Source organism: Haliaeetus albicilla, chromosome 26 (assembly GCF_947461875.1).
Source record: "Haliaeetus albicilla chromosome 26, bHalAlb1.1, whole genome shotgun sequence".
NCBI lineage: Eukaryota > Metazoa > Chordata > Aves > Accipitriformes > Accipitridae > Haliaeetus > Haliaeetus albicilla.
Window position 1 is genome coordinate 14,933,617 of NC_091508.1, and position 13,756 is coordinate 14,947,372.

The 13,756-nt window shown below is 45.6% G+C and overlaps 1 protein-coding gene across 1 annotated transcript in view; it reads right to left on the minus strand.

Moving 5' to 3' along the window:
• BRINP1 (BMP/retinoic acid inducible neural specific 1) overlaps positions 1-13,756 on the minus strand; it is an 87,902-nt gene that overhangs the window by 44,893 nt on the left and 29,253 nt on the right. The gene's annotated exons all lie outside the window — the stretch shown is intronic.

Consider the following 13,756-nt stretch of genomic DNA (forward strand, 5'->3'; position numbering starts at 1 on the left):
GCACTTAGACAGTTAAGTGCCCGCACAAAGTGCTTAAATACCTTTTTTAAGTCTGGGCCAAGCTTATCTGAAACATCTGCTGCTTCTGACCGGAGACCGAAGTGTTGTGGTGAAGTTTCGGTAGGGCTACTTGCTACAGGATGGCGGTCTATAAGATTTAGTTGAGGATTGCCCTGGCTATAGTTCTCCCTCTCCCTCACTCTTAATTCCATTCAGAAATATAATTTCTGTGAGTTCACAGAGAAGATAAAGGACCAAAGAGCAAGAGCGCTTCCTCAGAGCTTTTCTGCAAAGGCGGACTGATTGATTACAGATTGGACGCTGCTCCAACTTCCTTTCCTAAATGAAAAATTGAGAGCTCTTAAAAATTGAATAAAATACGCCGTTCTAAGAAGGATTTCCACTGGCATGAGCACAATAAGAGGTAGTAGTGAGTTGCTCAATATTTCTGTGTGCACTGACTAATCCTTTACTACTCAGTCCCTTTGCACTGTCCCTGTGGCACCTGATGATAACTCATCTGTAATTGGTAAGGCCTTCAGTTTTGTGTCTCCAGACAAAGCTTAAATCGCTCGCGTTTGGGAGAGTTCTGACTTCAGTTGTGGCTGGAGCTGTCCAGGAGATTACTCCTTTTTGTAGCCACTTTCAGAGCTGCAGAATCTGGCTTTGTTCCATGGGGAAGAATCTGGAACAGCTTGTAATGTTTTCACTAGACAAAATTTTGTCAAAATAGCTCATTTCTTAGATCACTCTCTTTTGCCATAGTCACTAGTGACCAGAGAGGACAAGACTTCAAAAATATCTTGAATCCAATTCAACAAAATAAAGCATTTTGACAAAACCTTACTTTGGAGAATATATTTTTCTACCTCACTGAGATGATTTTATTACACCTAAAACGCAAAGACACTGCCGTCCTGTCATTTGCCTTCCTCCATGGTTGTAGAACTTCACCAGATCTGCTCCCCTTTTGATCACAATCCCCACCACTATGAGTGAATATCCCACTCCAGTGTTACAAACACTTGCAAGACTCTGGTGGACAGCTGAGACAGCTGCAGCTAGCAGACAGCAGCTGTGCATATAAAGTCTTTACCTTTGGATGCTCACCCACAATCGTACAGTAGACAGTCACCAATGGAGCTGATGTGTTCAAGCGGGGAGATAAAGCACTGTCGTTTTTAAAAGACATAATGCAAATATCTCAGCCCCCAGGAGTGAAAACAATAAAATTATTTTTATGACCCTTCTGCAGAAGAAAATTAAGTCCAAATACAGTTGGCAATTATCCTGTAAGCTTGTTATATAGTAGCATTCAGCCTCTTCCACTTGTTTCCTCCTTTGTTATATGCTGGAAGACCTGGTAACACTTTTTCTGGACCCTATTATAGAGCCATTTCACAGGAAAGTATTCTCAGATTTCCTTTCTCAGAATTCCTTTAATCCACCATAGGCCATGCAAGATGCTTCAGCCACCCCAATATCTGGGTGCACCTCAAACATGAATGCTCTTTTCTGCACAGAGGCATGTATGAGGCTCTGTAAACAGCTACAAGCATGGCATGCTCTGCTACCTCCCTACCTCTTCAGTATGCATGACAAACTGAATGTGGACAGCTCGAGTAAACACGTATGTGGAAGGCAAGCTCACCTCTTAACAGTAATGGTGGCAATCCCCCTTCATCTAATCACACCAGCATCCCTGTCTTTGTATGTGTGTCAACATTCCAGGAATAAAGTGCCCCTGCATGGTGCATATACCTCATAGAAACATTGGAACAAGTTTTTTCAACATCCAAAGGCTTTTGTCCCCTTTCAGATCAATTAAGTTAATCTGAGATTATAAAATGATTAGCAAAACTTCAGTTCTGGCATTGCTGACTTATTCACATGTTGTCTGTTTGGTGTGCAATCTTGTGGTAGGATGGAAGACTCTAGAATATATTTCTCTCTGGGTTTGCAATGCTATTGCTCTGTGGCTTGCTTTCCCTGCTTATGCATGCTGACGAGATTTACTGTTATGAATTGCCCCACAAAACTACCTTCAAACTCAAATTTAATAACCTAAGTATTATGAAGATCAATATTATGGCTATTCTCATTCATATGATTAACACTAATATAATTTTGGGAAATATTTATGCTGCAGTAGTGACTAGAGACCTGGATTAAGAGGAGCTTCTCAGCATCTATACAGAAGAAAAGGCACTGTTCTCTCCAGCTGTGTACTGAAGTGCAATGCTCAATCTCTGAGTCTCCACGGGTTTGGATATTTTATGTAAGTTATCTAATAAGATAACAAACCAGCCTTACAATCCCTACAGCCATAATGCTAACTGTTTGAAAATCATGAGTCAGGCTCCAAAAAAGAATTAAGAGATTGGTTTTAAAATTCATAAGACTTTTAAAATCTGATAAACTTCAGGGGTTTTTTTTCTTTTTTGCCTTCTGCTTTCTGAGTATGTAGGAGTCGTATTATCAAGTTTTCCTCTGCAATTATGAGGGCCGTAAACTTACTTTAAAAATTGAGTTGAGACTCTTACATAATCACAGGACTCTAAAAGTGTGGGCTTTGAAGAGACACTAAATAGTCTTGAGATACAGTTCATCATGTGACTCGGCAACACTCGCCTGCTGAATCGGTACGGCACAGATTTCAGATATCAAATACTCCCAAGAAACAGTCGGGAGTCTTTTATGGGTGGGAGGGGGGAATCTGAGACTTTCACAGTCTGTGCATGAATGGGGGGTATGGGGAGGAAAATGAGGAAGGAAGACAAAATGCAAGAACATATTAGTCTGGTGGGGACTATTCATTTAGCTTTAACTTTAACCAGAGATGAAGCTAACAACATTTTTTCTTATTCCTGTCTCTCCTGATTGCTCTTAACCACGCAACACGCAGTTCTTCCTGTGTACCAAGCTCTCTTGCTAGCCTTACCCAGGCTGTGTGCCTGTACTCCCCAGGGAGAGCCCCAGACATTTGGGGGGGAGTAAAAAGTAATGTTCTTTCTGAGTTTTTGCTCAAGAGCTAGAAGCTAACACTGAAATATTTAATGCTGAATACTCAATAGGCAGGTTTTCCTTTGCTGAGAGGGAAAGAACCAGTACAAAAGAAAGGGGAGGAAAAGCAAAATGAGGTTGGGCAGGGACGCACAGACAACGAGAACACTTTTGCCCTCCCGACATAATGCTGCTTCTTCCACCTCCAGGTAGCTGTGGGGAGGCAGTGTCCCTCACTGGTCAGTGTTTGCGTTCTCATCCAAGCTCAATCCCCTGAGTGCACTGTGAGGGTCAGCTACTGAAATCAGTGCTTAAACCCAGTTGGTGCTCCAGCAGACCTGCCCGTCACTACCAGTCATGAAACCTTTGTTGCAGCTTGCAAAGGGGCACTTTTAGTGCAGAAACGACGAGATCTCTAGCCACATCAGCAGGGGGGGTCAGTGTCAGGATGCTTGCAAGAGCTATCACTAAGTCAGTCAGAGTCCAGAGACAGGTCCCAGCTATAAGTTATAGGCTGGGACCTATAACGTATACAGCTCTATACAGACCTATATATACAGCTCTTTCACTGTCTTTTCATAATATTCATGGGAACAAAGAGTTGTTGCAGTATCAGGGATATTTGAGCCTCCAGACCCTGGTGTGCTAGCTGAGAGCATAGCCATCAAGTAGGGCTCCTCTTCAATGAACCTTACCAAAGGTCTATCCCTGGGAGGTGGAGAGCATCCAGAAGCTTCTCCTTAACTGGTCTCTAAAATGTCTGGTTGTTCCCTGCCCTTGCTGAAACTGATGGCAGGAGAAAGCAGAGCATGGGTTTTTGGGCCAGCAAGTGTTGAAGGGTAGCATGCTGTAAAGGCATAACAAAGGAGTCCCTTCAATTTGGACCAAGGAACTCCAGGAGGAAAAACACCTCCTGCCATAATCCCAGCGCAGAGAATTTCCGTGTTGCTGCTCAAGAAGTGCTGCGCACCATCGGCGCGATTCAGCCTCCAGGACCGTGGAGCAGTCAGCTGGGTCTTGCCACCTCTAGACGAGGGCTGTCCACAAGCAGAGGCTGTGTTAGTGTAAAATTTGGCCCTGCAAGGCTGCGTGAGAGCCATGTACAGCAAAAGGGGGCACGTCGGTGTAATTCTGCCCTGGCACAGCTTTTATGGAAACTCTCCTTTCCCCAAGTAAGCTTTCAGTAAGCAGAAGCACAAGCAGGCCTGACCTGATTGGGAATTTGATGTAATGGCTTCCTCTCCCGGCTGCTTACCCCTCTGCTGGGAGCCGTCTGCACATTAAAGCAGATGTTGGTTGCACTCGGGTCATGTTTCCAAGCTTTCTTTTGCAGTCATAGGGCTAGAGACTCTTCCCTCCCTCCCCGCACTCCTTTCTTAATTAAAGCTTAAATTCTGATGTCGTCACATGACTGTAGGAGCAGAGCCCCAGGCAGGCATTTAGTGCTCTGTGTTGTCAGCGGGACTTTGATTTAGAAGCATAGCAGATACTTTAGAGAATCCCGTCCCTCCGCTACGCCCCAGCCTGGCCCCGCTCGCAGCTGCGGGTGTCAGACCTCAAGGCTTGCCTTTCGGGGCAGGCGCTGGAGTAAGTCAGAGGCTTTCCCACGCCGCAGAGTACAGGGATGGGGAGGCTCTCTGTCCTGTTGAAACAGAGTGGTTGGAGAGCTAGGCAGCTGCGGGGAGTCTGGCAGGGAGGAGGAGGAGGAGGAGGAGGAGGAGGAGGAGGCAGCACCTGCCTGCAGCCTGCACTGCAGAGTGCCTCCAGCCCAGCCAGCTCCATGGATGCGAATACCACCGTGACCCGCAGCTCCTGTCTCTACCCCTCTCCTCCCCTCCCTCTTGGTATTTCTCACCTGACGGGATGTATTTAACCAGCAAAAATGACTCCTTGCTGAAGGGAACCTCATTGCAGCTTCTTGTAAATCCTCCGTGGTCACTGTGTCAGCGGGGGAAGGCTGCAAAGTGCCGCGGATGGGAAATTGGGTCTGATCACCCAAGACAGAGCTTCCAGGCTTAGTCACCAGCAAACAACATCCCTAGCGCACAGACCTGGCAGCCTAAATACTGTCTCCACCCTGTTCTCCGGGAGAAAACCAGGTACCCCATGCCCAGGGCTCTCTGTCGGGGAAGCCAAGGCTGCACCGAGCCGTCTGCGTGCTGCGTCAGCTCCTTCACCGGGCGCACGTGTGCTGCGGCACCCCGAGGAACCGCTGGCTCCGCACAGGCATCTTTGATTTCAGACTGCCTGGAGAGGACATCCTGGCACAAAGGGCTGACCCAAACCCTTCTCCCTCCCTGCTGCAGGCAAAGCTGATTCCTGGGTTTCTTTTTAGATGTGTCCTTGGGTTCTGTACCTGCGCTTAGTAGTTTAACACGGGAAACCAGCCTGGATGGCTCCGGCTGCCCCGGTGGGACGCATCTTGTTCCATTTACAGAGGCTGGTGGGTGGCAATCAGCAAAATAGAAAGGAAAAAAAAATACTTTCTGGAACCCAAGGGAAACATTAGAGGGATCCAGAAATAGAAAAACCCCTATAATAAGTACAGTCATGCCATCTCCCAGTGCTACTGGTGCCAGAACAAAATTATTCCATGCATCTAACAGGATGACTTTTTTTTTTTAATGTAACAGCTTCTCTGCTGAAATAAGCATCTGCCTGATTTAAAAGCAGAATTAATAATCTGCTCACAAAAAAAAAGGTGAAGGCTTCTCCTTGGCTTGTTAGCCTTTAAAATATGCTCCCAAGCCACTGGACCATAGTCTGCCGGTCTGAAGAAACCTGAGATGAACATGCAGAGTCATTGCTGTCGCAGCATGCCGGGGAGCAGTCTTGGGAGGCCTGCTCAGCAAAACCCTCCACTTTTCATGCAGAGGGGAAAAGATCCCCCCACCAAACAAGGTCCCAGAGGGGACTGTGTAGACAGCTCCCTCCTAACCCAGCACGATGCAGATCTCTTTCGAAAGGTTCAGTGACTAAAAATATTTGTCTGTGCTGCTTCTGGGATTCATTGGGAGCACAGTTAAAATATTTTATTCTGCAGTCAGAAAGGGAATTTTTGTGCTCGAGCATGCAACTCTGCAGAACTGTGCTAACACTCAGCCGATCCAGCTAAGAGCTTACCCGGGTCAGCAGGCAGGGCAACCAGATAGTGATATGCCTTTCTAGGCATACAGCTCACGTGCGTGCTTTTCTCCAGGGGAACTGGCGTGCTCTAACCACAAGAGCCCTATCAGAATACGAACTTATCAACTGCGCTGCTTCTGCGGCATTCCCTATGGCGTGGGCGTGCGCTGCCACGTTGAGGTGAGGGTCTGCCCTTCCCCAAAGCTTGGCCAGATGTTCTGTTCCCATATCTTAGCAGCTCTGAGCATATCAAAGGCTGGTGCCATTTATCCTTCCCTTTGCCCTCTGTTCTCAAGAATATCAAAGAGAAGGAGAGGTGTGTCCTTCTGTCAAGCCCTGCAGCTGCCAGGGATGTTCACAAGCCCTTGCCATCTGAATCCAAATGCAGCCAGAGCAGCTGCTCCTCCAGCCCCAACCAGGGCCAAGTTCCTCATCTGCTCAGCCCAACAGCCCCAGGACTAAGCGCTGTACAGCTCAGCCCGAGCCATTCCCTGCCATCCCCCACTCCTGCCTTTATTCTGCTTATGCAAATATATTAAAAGCTTCCCATAGGCAGGGAGACGCATTATGCAGGGAATGTAACAACACTGGTCCCTGAACTGCATGAAGAATGAAGGTTGTGGCTAAAGGAGAGGCTACGGGATGGAATTGGCTGGTTTACGCCCATCACTGAATGGCTCGTGTTTGCCAAGCTGCTGTGTTAGAGCTGGTGAGACAGGAATGTAAATTGTGGCTCTCTTGTAAAGTTGCATAAACTTGTAGTAATGTCATTTTTAGATTAACATTTACATTGAAGAGAACACTAGAAGGCTTCATTGTTTACATGCACTATGGAAATAGATTTAAATTTTTGGTTTACACACATTTATTTACAAGGCATTTACTGATTACAAACCAATGTACATCACTCGTTTACATGCATAATGTAAACTATGGAGATTTCGTATTTTTTGCCATGCAACGCTGTACGGATTTCCATTGCTCATTCCACACAGAGGCAAGAGCCTCCTTTCATCTCAGCTCCCTCTGTCCTTCAATTGCTGCCTTGCCTCTCCTAAAAAAGCCTTGCCTCTGACTGGAGAACATAAAAGTTGATGTCCCCTTTAAACAGAGAGCATGAAAACCTAATAAGAAAACCTTGTCAGCAGAACTTCAGCATGACTAAAAAAGCCAAAGCAAAGATTAAAAAGCCTAACAGTGCCTATCAATTTGTACCAGTGCAAAGCATCACCTTAATGCTGTTTGAGAAGAACCTTCACGGTGCTTTTTTGGATGCTTCAGGCATTCAAACAACTGGAACAGGACTGAAAACTTGCCAGGATATGTGTGGGAGAGACAAACTACGACTGCACCCATGTTGTACAGTTTGTCTCAGTCAGTAGCACCCAGGTCTCAGCATCCAGCTTCATTTTGAACAAGCATGAGCCTCCCCAGAGCAAAGCTGCAATCCTACTGCTCATCTTGGCTGTGCCTCCCTTGCCCAGCAGTGCTGGGGAAATTACTATTTTTTTTCTTTATCCTAAGATGCTGAAAGCTAAACCCAAGGGAAGTCAAAGCTGAATCCTGGGGAATTTTAAGATTTCAAAGTCGCAGAGTGAACAATAAGGACAGCCAGTCTTTTTTTTTTTTTTCTCCTTCCCTATTTCGAGGACATAAAAACTACTTGCAAATTCAACATAATTGAATGAGCAAGTTGAAGAGCAAACAGGTAAACAAAATACACTCAAAATCAAAATGTTTCCCTTTTGACTTTTTTTAAGTGGCATTGGTTGACTTTGTGTTTTGAGATTAAGTTTTACACCTTAAAAATTGCAAAAAAGAAGAAGTTTTTCACTGGATTAATAAAATGAAAACAAACAGCAAAGCTTAAACCTTTCACTGAGCCTAAAATGAAATGTTTTGATTTTTTCATTTTACCGAAAAGTTGAACAAACATCCATTTCAGATCAACTCATTTTTAATGTTATTTTTGTTCCATACAACCAGTGAACCACAAAATCAATTATTTGTACAGCTCTAGTGACCAGTAGATTAAATTCAATGCAATAGAGAGACAACAAAAAGAGTCAATGAGGAGGGATGGGAGAAGAATAATGGTGGAAAAAATGGTGGAAGCAGCTCTAATAGGTCTTGTCTTTGCCAAAACTTAGCATGCATTTTCACAACCACTGTAATACAACTTTAGTCCACATCACTGCTGAAAAAGCAGTCTCACCAGTCCCCTTAGATCCCTCCAGGCTCCATCCACACAGTCCTGCCTCTTTACAATCACCTGACCACACAATGAATGAGACCAGAAAAGTGATCTAGTTGAAAATTAACTTTTTTTTCTTTTTTCTTTTTCTTTTTTTCTTGCCAGATTAGTTTTCTGCTGGATCAGTTTCTCACTTGTGGAAATCACAGGTTTGCATGAAGCCTGCCTGAAAAGCCTGGTAAGGGAAGGCAAAACTTCTGTAGTAGAAGCTGCTAAAACCAGTCGTAGAAACCTCACATTCACTAGCTAAATTGTCCAGGTCCAGTGCCTGAATGTAGGAGTTGCATTCTGCTTTTGCTTAGAAATAGTAAAAGCTCATAATGCTCCCTGCCAGACAGCCAGGGCAAGCAGCCTTATGAACCCTGGTGCTGTGTATGCAGGTCCTGGGGCAGTGGGCAATGCTGGATATGCTAGAACAGATTCTCCAGCCAATAAATTGGTGAATTTTCCTTGAAGTCAACAGCTTCACATATTTATGTCACAGAGAATCTGGCTTATTGTTTTTAATTTGTGGTGCCATAAAAGTTTGAAAGTTTTGTGAGACAGTTTTGTGAGACCAAATTTTTTTCTCTTTTTTTAAATTTTTTTTTCCTCTAAGGGAAAATTTAAACAGCAGAACAGCATATGCATTTCTAAGTCAATTGTAGCCTGTGCTACTTGCACCGCAAAGATCCTCGCTTCATGATAATTCTCTTCCTCTTCACCAAGGGCATGACACATTTAGAGAGCATGTAGCCACTCAGATTTGTGGGTTTTCTAGGACTAAATAAAAATCTCTAGTGTGGCTGAATGGATTCAGCAATGCAAATCCCTTTGTGACCACCCAGTTCAGTGTCCACTCTGAATTAGAGAAACAGGGAAATCACAGAAATGTTGGTTAGATGGGACCCTGGGGGTCCCTAATCCAACCTCCCACTTGAAGCAGGACTATCACCAGCTCTTGAGCCCATCAGCTGTGGCTTTCTCCAGCCAAGCCTTGAAAACCGCCAAGGATGGAGCTACCCCTCACCTCTCCATTGACCTGTCCCAGACCTGCACCACACTCCTGATGAAACAATTTTTTTGAGGAAAAAAAACCCAACCCAGCTTTTTTTCCTCAGGCACCATCCCAAGCAATTTATAGCTAGCTTGTGCAGCCAGTTACTCACAACCTTTCCTGTCTCAGGAGCTGTATTTCCTTTTTATATATCCAGGGACTTTACTGTAATGAGTATACATAAGCAATCAGTTTTGTCCTGTCATTCTGCAGGCAGAGGGATGGGGCAGGACTGGCTGGTTTGTTGTCATGTCCCCCACTAAGTTTTGAATCTGTTGGTGCATTTTAACCAGACTTGGCAGAGGTCTCAGAAGTATTCTGTATTTGCAGGTTTCATGAAATTAGGCAGCCTTTAAATGGTCCTGCTGTAGGAGAAGTTGCAAGGCGAGCAGATCTCCTTTCTATACCCCAGGGTTTCCCTTCTCTCTTACACAGAGAGCCAGATTTCCCTGTCCCCACTGTCATTTCAGAAAATGGAATTAAACTCCCACACATGGAAAATCCACATTTCTTCTCGCACATGCACATTCCCCTTCCAGCCCCATGTGATCATCCACTTTATATTGCTGTCGTCCCTTACGTCCAAACATCTTGCAGCATTTAATTAAGTCTGCCCAGCAACGCAGAGCAGACAAATGCTGTCATCTCCCATTCTCGGGGGGTGGGGAGGGAACCGAGGCACAGAGAAGTGAGCTTACCCACAGCCACACCATGAGCCTGGGGCAAAAATATGGATACTGCCTGTATTACCTCTCTGCCAGTCTAACTGTGAGTTCCTCTTTCCAAGGTGGTGTGTCCTATCCCTGCCTTGCTGCAGGAAAACTGGTGGTGGCAGCCTGCCCACCCAGCTGGACGAGATCAGCTCGCCGCTTCCCTCTTTGCCTCCCATGTCTCACCTCTGACACTGCACAACAAAGCCTCATTCTTTCTAGAGAAGATTTGTTTTTCTAGAACTTCCTGAAACTGAGCAGCATCATTAGCGAATATCTCTGTGTCAGTGCTTCTGCCTGGCTATTTGCATAGTGTATTCACGTGCTCAGTCTACTGTCTCTTTTGCTTTGCCTTATAGCTAAATAATCAGTTTCTGAGAGCAGAAAAAAGGACAACACAACAATATACTTCAAAGAAGTGGACTGAATCTGTTAACTACTGTGTTTCGGTAATAGGAATGTTTTCTGGTCTGAGCAGTGCCCTAGTCCCAAAGCCAAGCTGAGCTTCATCTGTTTTCCAGCCTTCATGCAGTACCTAGTACCCAAGGCTCTCATGACTAGGAACAACAAGGATAGTGATAATGAATATTCAGACATCCCACAAACCACTCTCAGCATCTGCCATCCTATCTGCATTAGCATCAGAGTGCACAGATAATGATCAAAGCAGCATTTTCCTGCCAGAGGCCCCCCTAAACCAGCCTTATTAGTATGAATCGATGCTGATTAATGTGCTTCCTTAATGCAATTGTATCTACCCCTACATGTCCATGATTTAATATAAACCATCTCCCCCTTTGCTTGCCTTCTTCCTAATATCACATGCAAGAGGCAAACCTTGACTGAGGGTCAGGAAAATCAGTGGTCCAAGTTTTGTGGGAAAGAGACCTAAAATCTGCTAAAATGCAATACACAGAAGGAAGGAATGAGCCTGTGGAGACTGTAACAGCAAACTTCCTTTCCATGCTAGGATGGTAGATCTGGATCCAGGCATCCTATGAAAAGATGGGCAGCTACGCTGTTCTACAGCAGTTCTGCTTATGCAGCATATAAAATAGCCTTGCTAACTAAAACAGGCTCTTTGCTTGCTGCTGAGAGACTTCTGGACCTCAGCTGTGAGAGAAGGAGGAGTGTTGCATGTTTTAGTTTGGTGTTGCTTCCTTTTTAACATCACCTGCAAAAAAATGAGAAAATGCTGCATTTTGCCTTATGCTGCTGTGTAGCATTGACAGTGCCTTTATCTCTGTGGGTTTTCAATGTAAATGACATGGTCCTAATGCGCTGTGTCCATGCTCCCGCACAGCAAGACACTGGGGAAATCATCACTAAACAGGCGACAGTGTTTCAATTAGGGACGGGTGAGGTCCCCTCGCCTGATTTCACATCCACTCCAAATCCTTGGTCTCTGTGGCTGGTTTGAGTCTGCTGCTATTGGCCTTAGGAGAAGAGCAGTGGTCAGGTCAAACCTCATTCAACAAAATCACAATTGCCCAAAGGAACTGTCTGACTGAGGGACAAAGAATAAACCAGCCATCCAAAATAAGTATGGAGAAAAGTAACGTTGAAAGAGAAGACTACACAGAAAACTCCCATGCTCCAAATCAGCTGCTTTTTCTAAGGAAAGGAGTGATATCCTTAATGTAGAATATGTGCCTCCCCTGGGCTAGTCTAGTGCAAAGAGCGATTGAGAGACACCATTTGGGAGGAAAGAGGCTTCTATTTGGAATTAAACAGTTGACAAAATCCCAACAGCTTTACAGATTCTCGAAGTCAATTTAAGGAGCCCACAAAATGAGATTTTTACCCCTGTGGGTTTCAGTAAAATGAGTGTTCTGGAGCGTGTGTGTGCGCTCAGAGTCCAGCTCTTAACTGCTAAAGTTGTCTGTGGCTCCACTAATTCACCATAGCTAGACTGATTTTGATACTCCTTAAAAAATGCATGGGCCCAATTTTTAAGTGACCAGTTCTGCCAACAGGGCCAGATATTAAAAACAACCAACCCTCCAACATCTAGCCAACCTTCTACCTAATGGCTCCATCTGCTCTGCTGAAGCACATGAGGTTTTCCTCTCCTCCTCAGCTGACCAAGGTTGGAGCAAAAGCGAGTCCCAGAAAGCGTGTTTCCAAAGCGCTTAACTCCAAGCAGCTCAAACCGTGACATACATGGCTGGATTTCCCCAAGCCCTCAGCTCCCTCCTTCAGCTTAGTACATGGTATTTGGCCATGAGATGCACCCCTAGGTGCTCTTCCCACATCTCTCTGAACTCTCCTCCTAACTACTTCCATTGGAGTCTGTCTCACCTCCAGTTTCTTTTGTGAATAATGACTTCTCCAGCATTGTGACCAGCTGCAAGACCCTTCTCAGACACCTCCCCACACCCATGAGCCTCCCATGCATGCAGAATGCCGCTGCCCATTTTCTCCCATGTTGGAAGAAGGGGGACATTGTGTCCTCCCCATGCCAGAAGTGTCTTTCCTAAGTTCTTTGGCAATATCCAGCAGAAATGGAGAAAAACAGAGCCCTTCCCACATCCCATGTATAAAGTTCATCCTGAGCTGAGCTAAGCCTTCAAATTCTTATCAGTCTCCTACAGACCAAGGGGGAATTTGTTTCTCACCCCATAGCAGATAAAACTAGAAATTGCAGGCTTCACATATAAGCAGAATTTTAGCTCCTTTTATAAAGGTGGGGAAAGAAAAGCCATAGTGCAGGCTGCCTGCTCTGGGTGTGAATTCTCCATCACCTTTCAGGAGAGGTTGCCCACAAACCCCTGTCAGATGTGACACAGGTATGGCTGAGTCTGCCTTGGGGAAGAGGCATGGATTAAATGACCTCTCAAGGTCCTTCCAGACCTGTTTCTCCATGATTCTCAGAGACAGCATCCCAGGCTTGATGGATCTCTGGCCTGACCTACACTGACAGTTCTTAGACGTGTCTGAACATATACATTGCATGCATTTCTCTCCCACTACAGCCCCTGTAGACTCTGCAGTGGCAATCAGGGCTGAATAGCTCTTTAGCAAAGGGCAGAGCCACTGCTGGGGCATGGTGTGGGGCAGAGATCTGCAGTCTCGATCAGAGTGTGTGCTGTCAGGCAGGGCAGGAGGAGAGCTGGGGAAATCCACAACCAGGAAGAAAGTCCTTTTGAAAAAGGCATGTTTTCTCTGCTCCTCTGTGCAAGCAGAGACAGTGAGACACCCTTAGTGGAAGTGTGGCAGCATAATTTCTAGGTTTTGGGGCTGTCTTCCCCCTGAGCTGTTTTGAATGAAGAGGACAAGCCAGGACAACATCTTCAACCCATGCTAACCTGCCCTTGCTCTGCGGGCTGGTGCAAGGGGAGGGGATGCTGCACTCCCTGGAGGCCATGGGACAGGCACAACTCATTTTTCTTCCCCACACATAGATGATGTCTCGCACGTCACTATTACTCTGCAAATGCTTTTGGCTTTCTGCCCATGGGAGAACACTGCCTACACGCACGTGGTCTCTCTGCTCCCCCCATCCCCCAGTCGTCGTGCATGTGTATCTCTGTGCATGTTGCCAGTAGGCTATTCACCAGTACTTTCTTTCCTTCCTACTAGTTTGCATAGTTGTGTTTGCAAGCGTCTTTCTGAAACACAACAGGA